The sequence below is a fragment of the Lissotriton vulgaris genome, chromosome 7, assembly GCF_964263255.1.
Source record: "Lissotriton vulgaris chromosome 7, aLisVul1.2, whole genome shotgun sequence".
Classification (NCBI taxonomy): domain Eukaryota; kingdom Metazoa; phylum Chordata; class Amphibia; order Caudata; family Salamandridae; genus Lissotriton; species Lissotriton vulgaris.
This window is the reverse complement of record NC_141695.1, coordinates 1405042592-1405055269: the sequence shown is the minus strand read 5'-3', so window position 1 is coordinate 1405055269 and position 12678 is coordinate 1405042592. Positions and strand designations below refer to the sequence as shown.

The window sequence follows — 12678 nt, the reverse complement described above, 5'->3', positions numbered from 1 at the left end:
CTATTGCCAGAAGCTTGTTTTCCAGGGGAGACAGTAAGGATTTAATGATAGTCTTTAGTGTGGATATAAAAGGATCTTCCCTATCTACACTAATGCCTGTACTATTAGGTGTAGTGCTATTGAAAAAATATCAGCCAAAGTATCATCTAGGGTGGAATCATCAATGGTCAGAGGCAGTATTCTAGAGCCAACCTCTTCTTTCCCTGAGTCCGCCCTAGAAGTTTCCCTCACTAATTCTTTACTGGTTTGGGCTCCCAGTTTTTTCACAGTTACCAATTTTGTCTTCTTAAAGGTAGTGTTGTTTTTGGTATATCTATTTTTTGGAATTGCTCCCTCCCTTTTCCCTCGCAACTCATTATTGGTACTTTCCACCTGGGAATCTATTAGTGTAGTGATCAAGATATTCCCTGATGGTGCCAGGTCCTGGGAATCCCCGGGGGTAGAGTGCGGGCTGGGTACTAGCATTGTTGTGGACCTCAATGTGTGTCTGCAAAGGGATAGGATTACTTATCCCATTGACCGGGCTGCGAGCCTCAGCAATGTGGCCCATAGAAGACATTTGCAAACGCTGGATCCTGGAAGACCCTTCTCTCCATGAGCACAATTACCTGGTCTATCAGTGTATTTGTGCGTACTATAAAGTCATCAAGGGTTCCTGTCAGCTTTGCCCCACCAACTGCAGCCTTGCTTCTAGTTTCACTCGTCATTATTCAAAACGACGGTGAGTAGTTTAGGTGGACAAGTTATAAGTTATTTCGGCAGTGGCAGTTTAATAGTCAGTCACACATGGCCACAATGCTAGAAAAATGCAGGACAGTACAAGATGTTAATGCGTCTAGCTCCAGGGGGCATCCGCGGAGAAATGAGCAGGGTATCGGGCCCAGCCCGGCCTCCTCTGGCCTCTGAGGGCCACAAAGGGCCCGCCCGTTGCCCGGGCTTCTCTCGGGACGCTCCCGCGCAGTGGATGCAGATTCTGCTAATAACGGAAGTGGGCCATGCAGGGGGCGGGGCTAGCAGGGAGAGCGGGCCAGGTGTTGCAGATTGGCCAGGCAGGGGCTCCTGGTGGATGGAGTCCCTGCTCTAACGCTTGCAGCCCAGCTTGTATCCCCCGAGGTTCCCCAGGCACTCCACTAAGTCCAGATGAGAAGCGCAGCCCACTCTAAGCCATTGCACTCTATTCTACTCTGCACCACTGTACTCCATGCCAATCTACTCTACGCCACTGCACTGTATTCTGCACCACTCTACTCTATGCCACTGCACTCAAAGCCAAAGCACTCTACACCTGTAGGAAGAGGGAGTATTATGTGGTGATGCTGGTTAGGCTTCACCATGCGATACTCGCACAATATCCCAAAGATGGTCCTTACATTCACAATAATACATCCTTAGCTCAGTCCTGGTAGAGTGGCAAAGAGCAGCCATGCTTTACTAGAGGAACACGTGTTAAGCAGTTCAGAGTTCCAACATGGACGATAAGTAATTGACACAACTCAAAAGACATCCAACACCAATTTCTAAAAATAAAGCACACTTTTATATCATTTTAGACACCAAAATTAAGTCAGATAAGTATAACCAGAGTTATGGATTTAAGAAGCAATATTAAGTCAGTACAAAACAGCACTGTAAAACATTATCATTGCGGTCAATAGTAAAAAGCACTAGTAACAATCTTTTACCTGCAGGTTGAGTTGCATTGAGCTCAAGGAGGGTAAAGGTGATGCGGGTCCCATGAAAAAACAAAACAACGACAGTCAGTTAAATTTTACCTGGCTCAAGAAGCCCGGGTGTAGAGTTGTTCTGTCTGTCCTTGGTGCTTAAACTTGATCCACGAGAGAGCTGATTTGACCTTTTTCACGTTGCTGGTGGGGAACAGGGTGCAAAGACTCGACAACGAAGCCACTGCTGATGTTGGATGAAGTTCCCTTGAGGTGCAGCATTGTGTAAAGGAGGGCACGGGCGGTGTTGCGGTGACCAACAAGCCTTGGCACCAGTAAGCACAACAGAAAGTTAATTTGACATCCGTAGGTCCTCGCGAACAAGGTAGCTGCCTAAAATTTTGTGGAGGTCTGGACTGTGTTTCCCAAAATGCAGTGGATAATCTACTTCTGTGTGATCCATCGGAGGGCCTAATAACCAGCTATTCTTTGGTTCTGGTACGTTGTTTCACCTGAGGTTCTAGGAGACTAGTGGCACTAGTCCAGGGGAGTCTGTTGATATGCCACTCTGTGCCACTCCACTCTGTGCCACTGCACTCTATGCCACTGTCCCCACTGCACACTATGTCAGTGCCCTCTATATCACTGCACTCTATATCACTGCACTCTACTCTGAACGACTGTAGTCTTAATCACTACTCTCTATGCCACTCTACTCTAAGCCACTGCACTCTATGCCACTCTACACCACTGTCCTCTATGACACTTTATTCTGCATCACCACACTCTCTGCCACTGAACTCTAGGCCACTCTTCTTTGCACTACTGCGCTAAATGCCAGTGCACCCTTCAGCACTGCACTCTATCCCGCTGCACTCTACGCCAATCCACTGTATGCCACTATACTCTACTCTATGCCACTGCACTCTATGCCATTCTACTCTGCACCAGTATTTGCCACTGCACTCTATACCACTCTACTCTGCACCATACTACTGCACTGCACTTTATGCCACTCTACTCTACACAACTCTACTCTGCACCACTGTTCTCTACACCACTGTATTCAATGTCACTTCATTCTATGCCACTCTATTTTGCACCACTCCACTCTGCAACACTGCACTCTACACCATTGCACTCTACTGTACACCACTCCAATCTACTAAGTGAGAAAAACAAGGACCCCCTGGGTAGTGGTTACTGAAAACTCCTAGGGCAGGGTAAATAAAGTGTATGTAAAAAATTCCTAGGCAGTCTTAATAGTAGACAACAAATAATATGGACCAAGTGGTGCTAGGAACAGGCAGACAGTTAAAGAGTAACAAGCAAATTCATTAGTTAAAAATAAACATGTTTTTGATATAATAAATAAAAATCATATAAGGAACAAGAATGTTCAGATTGTATGACAATACAATAAAATAATATGCAATTAATACATCCAATAACACAATATACAATCCTTATACATAAAAAGACACCATATAATAATAAGTGGTGCCCACAGGGGGGTTGAAGAAACAATACTCGACGCGCGTTTCGGCGGAAACGCCTTCTTCAGGAGCCACAAGTTAATAATCTGCAATTACATATAAAGAACAATTATAAAAAACAGATACTGGGTTAGCCTATATTGTAAAAATAAAATACATACATTAACAATACAATTTATAGTAACAATACAGTGTTGTTGAGCAGGTATTAACATCAAATGCTGCCTATAACCAACAGCCACAGGGCCCAACATTCATATTTTGTGTCTAACCGTTGAGTGATCCACACATATAAATTGTAACGTACTCAAAAGTTCAGGTTGACAAGAGCTGGCTTAGAAGGATGTATCTCTCTATATAAAACTTTCTTATAACAAATGCATTGGTCAGGTATAAAAACATACAATATTGTTATGAGAAGATGATATTGACTTCCTAACGAGAACAGGAAAAAGCAACCTACTGATATCTTCAAATGGATGACGAGAACAGAATGGACCTATGAGACGAATAACTTATGATTAAAATACAATACATGATAGTGTGTCTCATTAATCCAAAACAGATAATGGCCTGTATGTATTGCTCATTGACAGTGATGGTGAAATGAGTCAGCCACAGACATAGCCGCCGTATCAACATAGAGACATGTGGAAAACTGTTTCTATATCTAAGGGAAAAGGCACATTCTATTGTGAAAATATATTTGAACCTAAAACGTGGTTTCCATTTTTTGATTTTTTGAAGGATCAGGTAACATGAGTATAAAAACAGAGCAAGATAGAGCATACAGAGCAAAATATGCTATATTGCAGAAAAAAACTGTAATGCCTGTTAAAATAGGTGCATAATGTCTTGATTGAAGTAATGCAGGGTAAAGATATAAATTTATCACAAATCTCTTGGTGATGTTCTGATAGATTTCTGCAAGATACATAATTATATCTGTAGTCGGTAAATATTGACAAATCCTGTGCACTAACTGAGACTTATATAAATATAATCCCATCGCGGCTGAGAAAGAAACTATTTACCTTGTGATTATGATTTCACGAGGTTGAATTCTCTGTATAGATGCCGCGTAAATAAGGTAGCAGATAGCAAAGATTGATGCTCTACTGAATCTAAAAATGAATGGGAATGAGAAACGGAAGTCAGATATCTGTATGCACAGTGCAGGGACCCTTGATATAGCTCGCAAAACTAAAACAAGAAAGGCTACCTGGTTCAAAAGGTCAAAGCACGTGGTCCGTTTGTATCGGAGACCAAGCGTTAAATAATGAAGCAGACAAGTTTCTGTAGTTCACAGGATTTTGGCTGCAAATTGAAAAGCACTCGAATTAGAAATGTAGATAGCTAGTATCTATGGAAACACTCGAATTTAAAAAGGGTGCTGGCAAGAGTTACTATTGTGATAAGCCAACAACAACCTCCGTGTCATGATTAACTAAACAAACTCTAAATAATGCAAAAATGTCGACATGGCCTGGTAGAGGCGTAAATAGATCCCTAATTGGTGACCCGGAGTACGTGTTATGAACAACAGCTGAAGACTGAAAGCAATAAACGTGATGTACATACGTTATTCAAACGATACATTCCTCATCCGGAGCCTTAAAGTATATAAACAGCTCACGGAGATAAGGATAAACCAAGTAGCGGTACAGAAATGTAGCGTGCCGTCGGCAGAGCTGTTACCTGATATAAACAGCTCACAGAGTTCAGGATGGAACAGGCGGCGTCAGCGGGATGTGGCGTGCCGTCGGTTGAATTTCGAATCAAAGGGACGCAGCAAGCCGCGCCGTATATATATAGGTGGTTCAGTGGGCGGAGATTACAGACAATATTGGGATGGGTCAGGGAGGTGAAGAACGGACTAGTGAAAAACGGACTAGTAAAGGCTATTGTTGCCGGACAGATCACCGAGGGACTACTGCAATAAGATAAACAGATACAGGATACATTAGAAACAGAGTACTGTGTCAAGACGGGGAGAATCTCAATATTAGACAAATGCGAAATCGGGATACAAGGAGAAATGACATAGTGTATCATGAGCAGATTGTAGCAGATTGTATCATCCAATAGTACCAGGCTGCACGGCTGCCATATATAACGAGACACATGTACTCAGATGGAGTCAGAGGGTTTAAAAAGCAGCAACGTTAAGGGCGATTTAAAGACCACAATGATATACAAGCCTATTCTATAACCGTAATAATATACAGAATTACTGAATTATACAAGGCGTGCGAGCAACCGGGAGGGGGGGGGGAATGGAAACTGGAGGGGGGGGAAAAGGAAGGAAGGGTCAGACATTCTCTGTGTCCAGTGCAAGACTCAGAATACAGGGAGAAGGACACTCCTAATGTTTACGCCGGTCTAATGATGAGTGTGTAAATATTGCGTGGAATAAGACGGCACATAATTTCTCTGTATCAGGTACAGAGAAAAAAAGACACATGGAACAGGGACAATACCTAATGGTCACGCTGTCCTACTGATGACTATAAAGATATTACGCTGAATGAGCAGGTGCATGGTACTAAACACAGGGAAATCAATACGGTGCCAAAGAGGAAAGTGCAAGGAAAAAAGGGAGGAAGGGCGGGGGGGAGGAATTAGGGGAAGGAAAAGGAGGGGTGGATGATAAGCATGAACCTGGAAAGTGTTAAGGGGAAGATTTCTTAATTAATTGCGTTTTCCCATGGGATTTCTGAATTCAGACCTTTCTTAAATGTTCAAAGAGAAAAGATCCAGAAAACTTCTCGTTTTTTGCGGGCTTTGTTTCCACCTCTATTTTCAGGTAATCTGATCTTTTCAATAATGCGCCATTTGAATTCGTCTGGCGCATGTTGTTTTTCAAGAAAGTGTTTCACCAAAGGGGCCGCAATTTTGTTGGTACGAATGGCAGAGCGGTGCTCTGTGAGTCTAACTTGCACAGGTCTGGATGTTTCCCCAACATACCCTAGTTGGCAGGGGCATAAAATGAAATAGATACAATTCGCAGTCTTACAGTTCCACATGTCTTGTGCATCAACACAGCAACCATTATGTTCAAATGACTCTCCTCCCATAATGCCTGAACATGACTTACAGGTAGAGCATCTTACCGTACCTTTAACGGGGAAGTTGTTTGCAATACACCTTTGGACAAATTCAGACCTAGGATGGTTAACAGTGAAGCGTGAATGCACAATTAAATCCTTTCAATTTTTATTACGTTTATGCGCAAACAACGGTTTATCTAGCTTGACTTGTGATGTAGGATTAGAATTGAGAATGTGCCAATTAGTGTTCATGATGTGCTTCACTGTGTTATCTAGGGTGTAATGCTTGGTAACACAAACAAGTTTGGTGTTTTCATTTAGAGATTTTTTCCTGAGGAGTGAGTCACGATCATAAAATCTTGCTCATTTGAACGAGTCCCTCACTAATCTATGGGGGTATCCTCTGTTCAAGAATTTCTGGCGCATAATGCTGGCTTGCGCATCATAGTCAGCTAAGTTGGTACAGTTTCTCCTAATCCGGAGGAATTGGGAAAAAGGGATGCTTTCACGTTGGCAGCGAGGGTGGAAACTCTTAAAATGAAGGAGGGTGTTCCTCGCAGTAGGTTTCACATAGAGATCAACAATCACTCTGTTATTTTGATGTTTAATGGTTAAGTCGAGGAACTCTACTTGTTGTTCATTATGGTGGGCCGTAAATTTTAGATTAGCATCAGTGAGGTTGATCCATTGCAGAAACTCAAACAAGGTATCTTTCCCATTGGTCCAGATAAAAAAGATGTCGTCTATGTATCTGGACCAATGGGAAACTGACTCATAGAATGGAGCCACCTCATTGTGAATGAATTTTGTTTCGAAGGCTGCCATGTAGATGTTGGCAATCGAGGGCACCACAGAGGCCCCCATGCTGACACCCCTTATCTGACGGTAAAGGGTTTCACCAAACTCGAAGATGTTCTCAGCCAGAACAATAGGTAGAAGATCCAATAAAAATATTTTCGGACAATCTATATTAAAGAGGTCAATGAACCATTCAGTGGCCAGCAGTGCTTCTTTCTGAGGTATGTTACTATAAAGTGCTTCAACATCCATTGTTACCATGATGTCTTTTCTGGGGTCAAAAGCTAGATTTTCAACTTTGTTGATCATGTCGCCCGTGTCTTTAATGTAGGATTTGATTTTTGATATATGTGGGCGCAGAAAAAAGTCTATGAATTTGGACAAAGGTTCAGTGTTGGTTCCGATGGTTGATACGATAGGCCTATAAGGGGGGTCAGAGAGGCTTTTATGAATTTTAGGCATGCCATAAATGCATGCCGTTTTCCTTTGATGAAAATTCAAAAAATCATATTCTTTTTGGTCAATATCTCCAGATAATAGGGCCTTATTAGTGAGGGTCAAGATTGTTTTGGATACCTTATCTAAGGGATTCACTTTAATTTTTGAATATGTAGTGGCATCCGCTAACACAGTGTTCATTTTTAATTCATAAAGATCCGCATCTAACACCACAATACCCCCGCCTTTGTCACAGCTTTTGATCACTAGTTTGTCGTTATTTTTCAGAGATTTTAATGATTCAGATTCCTCCTTGCTGAGATTGTAAACCGGTTTGGGTATAAAACAGAGGGCCCTTTCTAATTGTTGAAGAACGACAAGTTCAAAAGCCGCTACTTCGGGGCCCAACTGATCTAAGGTGGGATAAAAAGTGGACGGTAATGATAGTCTTCTAGCCTCACTTTGAGTATCATTAGGATTATCCATTAATGCAAAGTATTTTTTGAGTCTGATCCGTCTAAAGAAGGAAATGACATCTGTTTGTAGTTCGAAAATGTTCACATGAGCATGTGGAACAAATGAAAGACCCTTAGATAGTAAGGACTCTGCTTGGTGATCAATTGTGCTAGATGAGAGATTAAATATGGGGATCACATCCCCTGGCCCCAATATTGGCGATTGCGTGTTTCGCGAAAAAAGTGGGGTTCCTGCTGTTGATGTTGTTGGTGTTGGGGTTGTTGTTGGTGATGTGATTGCTGAAAGTTTCCCCTGTTGTGGCTCTGGAAATGAACTCTGGGGCGACCTCGACGGAGGCCCCTGTTGGATAAAAAAGGCTTAGAACGGTGGCCATTATATTGATTATAATTGGCCTCTGTATCATAAAATGCACTTGTGCCTTCATTTTCAGAGTCTGATGTATCTGTGAAATTATTAACTCGTTGTGGAGTGGATCTAGTCTCATCTACGTAATGATTTTGTTTATAGAAATCCTGTTTTAAATAGGGGTATGTCCCTTCTAATGTATAGTAGCGTTTATCTTTGGTCAATTTATCATTTTTGCGTTTATCAAGATAGGCACTAAAGGATTCTAATTCTTTGTTGGCTTCTTCTATTCTTTTAATGGCTTCATCTATATTCCCTGAGGCTCTAAGTTTAGTTTCAAGTTCCTCAATTTCAGTCCTAATTGCCGCTGCTAGTTCTTTGGCGGTACCGACAATTAGGATCATGAGGTCACGCGAACATCTGTTTGCAATAAGACTCCACTTTTCAAGAAAGGGTCTATGGTTAACAAAAAGACCCGGAATATTACGGACTTTGAGACCCATAGGGATAATGCCGTTCTTGAGATAGGCCAACATAAATTCCCCATGTGCCTCCATCCGTTTTAGTTTCTTTTTGAGCTCTAATAACTTGTGGCTGTCTTCATTTCTATAGCTATTGGTATTGCCATTACTGGCTGAAGTACTGTTTGTTCCTACCAGTAACGCGAATTCCTCATCGGAGAAACCGAATGTTTGTAATTGGGCCATAATAATCCTAGAGCTAATAGATAAGACTGCAAGGAAGTTGATAAATTGCAGTTAAGCTACCAGTGAACTAGAGTACTCACAATATTTGATATATATGCAAATTGATACACGGGAAGGACCAGCCCTACACAGACAAGCTGTGGGTAAACAAAGTGAGAAAAACAAGGACCCCCTGGGTAGTGGTTACTGAAAACTCCTAGGGCAGGGTAAATAAAGTGTATGTAAAAAATTCCTAGGCAGTCTTAATAGTAGACAACAAATAATATGGACCAAGTGGTGCTAGGAACAGGCAGACAGTTAAAGAGTAACAAGCAAATTCATTAGTTAAAAATAAACATGTTTTTAATATAATAAATAAAAATCATATAAGGAACAAGAATGTTCAGATTATATGACAATACAATAAAATAATATGCAATTAATACATCCAATAACACAATATACAATCCTTATACATAAAAAGACACCATATAATAATAAGTGGTGCCCACAGGGAGGTTGAAGAAACAATACTCGACGCGCGTTTCGGCGAAAACGCCTTCTTCAGGAATCACAAGTTAATAATCTGCAATTACATATAAAGAACAATTATAAAAAACAGATACTGGGTTAGCCTATATTGTAAAAATAAAATACATACAATAACAATACAATTTATAGTAACAATACAGTGTTGTTGAGCAGGTATTAACATCAAATGCTGCCTATAACCAACAGCCACAGGGCCCAACATTCATATTTTGTGTCTAACCGTTGAGTGATCAGCACATATAAATTGTAACGTACTCAAAGGTTCAGGTTGACAAGAGCTGGCTTAGAAGGATGTATCTCTCTATATAAAACTTTCTTATAACAGATGCATTGGTCAGGTATAAAAACATACAATATTATTATAAGAAGATGATATTGACTTACTAATGAGAACAGGAAAAAGCAACCTACTGATATCTTCAAATGGATGACGAGAACAGAATGGACCTATGAGACGAATAACTTATGATTAAAATACAATACATGATAGTGTGTCTCATTAATCCAAAACAGATAATGGCCTGTATGTATTGCTCATTGACAGCGATGGTGAAATGAGTCAGCCACAGACATAGCCGCCGTATCAACATAGAGACATGTGGAAAACTGTTTCTATATCTAAGGGAAAAGGCACATTCTATTGTGAAAATATATTTGAACCGAAAACGTGGTTTCCATTTTTTGATTTTTTGAAGGATCAGGTAACATGAGTATAAAAACAGAGCAAGATAGAGCATACAGAGCAAAATATGCTATATTGCAGAAAAAAACGGTAATACCTGTTAAAATAGGTGCATAATGTCTTGATTGAAGTAATGCAGGGTAAAGATATAAATTTATCACAAATCTCTTGGTGATGTTCTGATAGATTTCTGCAAGATACATAATTATATCTGTAGTCAGTAAATATTGACAAATACTGTGCACTAACTGAGACTTATATAAATATAATCCCATCGCGGCTGAGAAAGAAACTATTTACCTTGTGTATGATTTCACGAGGTTGAATTCTCTGTATAGATGCCGCGTAAATAAGGTAGCAGACAGCAAAGATTGATGCTCTACTGAATCTAAAAATGAATGGGAATGAGAAACGGAAGTCAGATATCTGTATGTACAGTGCAGGGACCCTTGATATAGCTCGCAAAACTAAAACAAGAAAGGCTACCTGGTTCAAAAGGTCAAAGCACGTGGTCCGTTTGTATCGGAGACCAAGCGTTAAATAATGAAGCAGACAAGTTTCTGTAGTTCACAGGATTTTGGCTGCAAATTGAAAAGCACTCGAATTAGAAATGTAGATAGCTAGTATCTATGGAAACACTCGAATTTAAAAAGGGTGCTGGCAAGAGTTACTATTGTGATAAGCCAACAACAACCTCCGTGTCATGATTAACTAAACAAACTCTAAATAATACAAAAATGTCGACATGGCCTGGTAGAGGCGTAAATAGATCCCTAATTGGTGACCCGGAGTACGTGTTATGAACAACAGCTGAAGACTGAAAGCAATAAACGTGATGTACATACGTTATTCAAACGATACATTCCTCATCCCGAGCCTTAAAGTATATAAACAGCTCACGGAGATAAGGATAAACCAAGTAGCGGTACAGAAATGTAGCGTGCCGTCGGCAGAGCTGTTACCTGATATAAACAGCTCACAGAGTTCAGGATGGAACAGGCGGCGTCAGCGGGATGTGGCGTGCCGTCGGTTGAATTTCGAATCAAAGGGACGCAGCAAGCCGCGCCGTATATATATAGGTGGTTCAGTGGGCGGAGATTACAGACAATATTGGGATGGGTCAGGGAGGTGAAGAACGGACTAGTGAAAAACGGACTAGTAAAGGCTATTGTTGCCAGACAGATCACCGAGGGACTACTGCAATAAGATAAACAGATACAGGATACATTAGAAACAGAGTACTGTGTCAAGACGGGGAGAATCTCAATATTAGACAAATGCGAAATCGGGATACAAGGAGAAATGACATAGTGTATCAGGAGCAGATTGTAGCAGATTGTATCATCCAATAGTACCAGGCTGCACGGCTGCCATATATAACGAGACACATGTACTCAGATGGAGTCAGAGGGTTTAAAAAGCAGCAACATTAAGGGCGATTTAAAGACCACAATGATATACAAGCCTATTCTATAACCGTAATAATATACAGGATTACTGAATTATACAAGGCGTGCGAGCAACCGGGAGGGGGGGGGGGGAATGGAAACTGGAGGGGGGGGAAAAGGAAGGAAGGGTCAGACATTCTCTGTGTCCAGTGCAAGACTCAGAATACAGGGAGAAGGACACTCCTAATGTTTACGCCGGTCTAATGATGAGTGTGTAAATATTGCGTGGAAGAAGCCGGCACATAATTTCTCTGTATCAGGTACAGAGAAAAAAAGACACATGGAACAGGGACAATACCTAATGTTCACGCTGTCCTACTGATGACTATAAAGATATTACGCTGAATGAGCAGGTGCATGGTACTAAACACAGGGAAATCAATACGGTGCCAAAGAGGAAAGTGCAAGGAAAGAAGGGAGGAAGGGCGGGGGGGAGGAATTAGGGGAAGGAAAAGGAGGGGTGGATGATAAGCATGAACCTGGAAAGTGTTAAGGGGAAGATTTCTTAATTAATTGCGTTTTCCCATGGGATTTCTGAATTCAGACCTTTCTTAAATGTTCCAAGAGAAAAGATCCAGAAAACTTCTCGTTTTTTGCGGGCTTTGTTTCCACCTCTATTTTCAGGTAATCTGATCTTTTCAATAATGCGCCATTTGAATTCGTCTGGCGCATGTTGTTTTTCAAGAAAGTGTTTCACCAAAGGGGCCGCAATTTTGTTGGTACGAATGGCAGAGCGGTGCTCTGTGAGTCTAACTTGCACAGGTCTGGATGTTTCCCCAACATACCCTAGTTGGCAGGGGCATAAAATGAAATAGATACAATTCGCAGTCTTACAGTTCCACATGTCTTGTGCATCAACACAGCAACCATTATTTTCAAATGACTCTCCTCCCATAATGCCTGAACATGACTTACAGGTAGAGCATCTTACCGTACCTTTAACGGGGAAGTTGTTTGCAATACACCTTTGGACAAATTCAGACCTAGGATGGTTAACAGTGAAGCGTGAATGCACAATTAAATCCTTTCAATTTTTATTACGTTT

General features: G+C 41.2%; 1 long non-coding RNA gene across 1 annotated transcript; it reads right to left on the bottom strand.

The window, feature by feature from the left end:
* Positions 1–3646: 3646 nt before the first annotated feature.
* Positions 3647–4923, bottom strand: LOC147705730 (uncharacterized). The gene is made up of 3 exons (XR_015297318.1): positions 4856–4923; positions 4380–4474; positions 3647–4281 (listed from the first exon to the last, which is right to left on the bottom strand). It is a non-coding gene; the product is annotated as an uncharacterized LOC147705730 (long non-coding RNA).
* Between the last annotated feature and the right edge of the window lie 7755 nt (positions 4924–12678).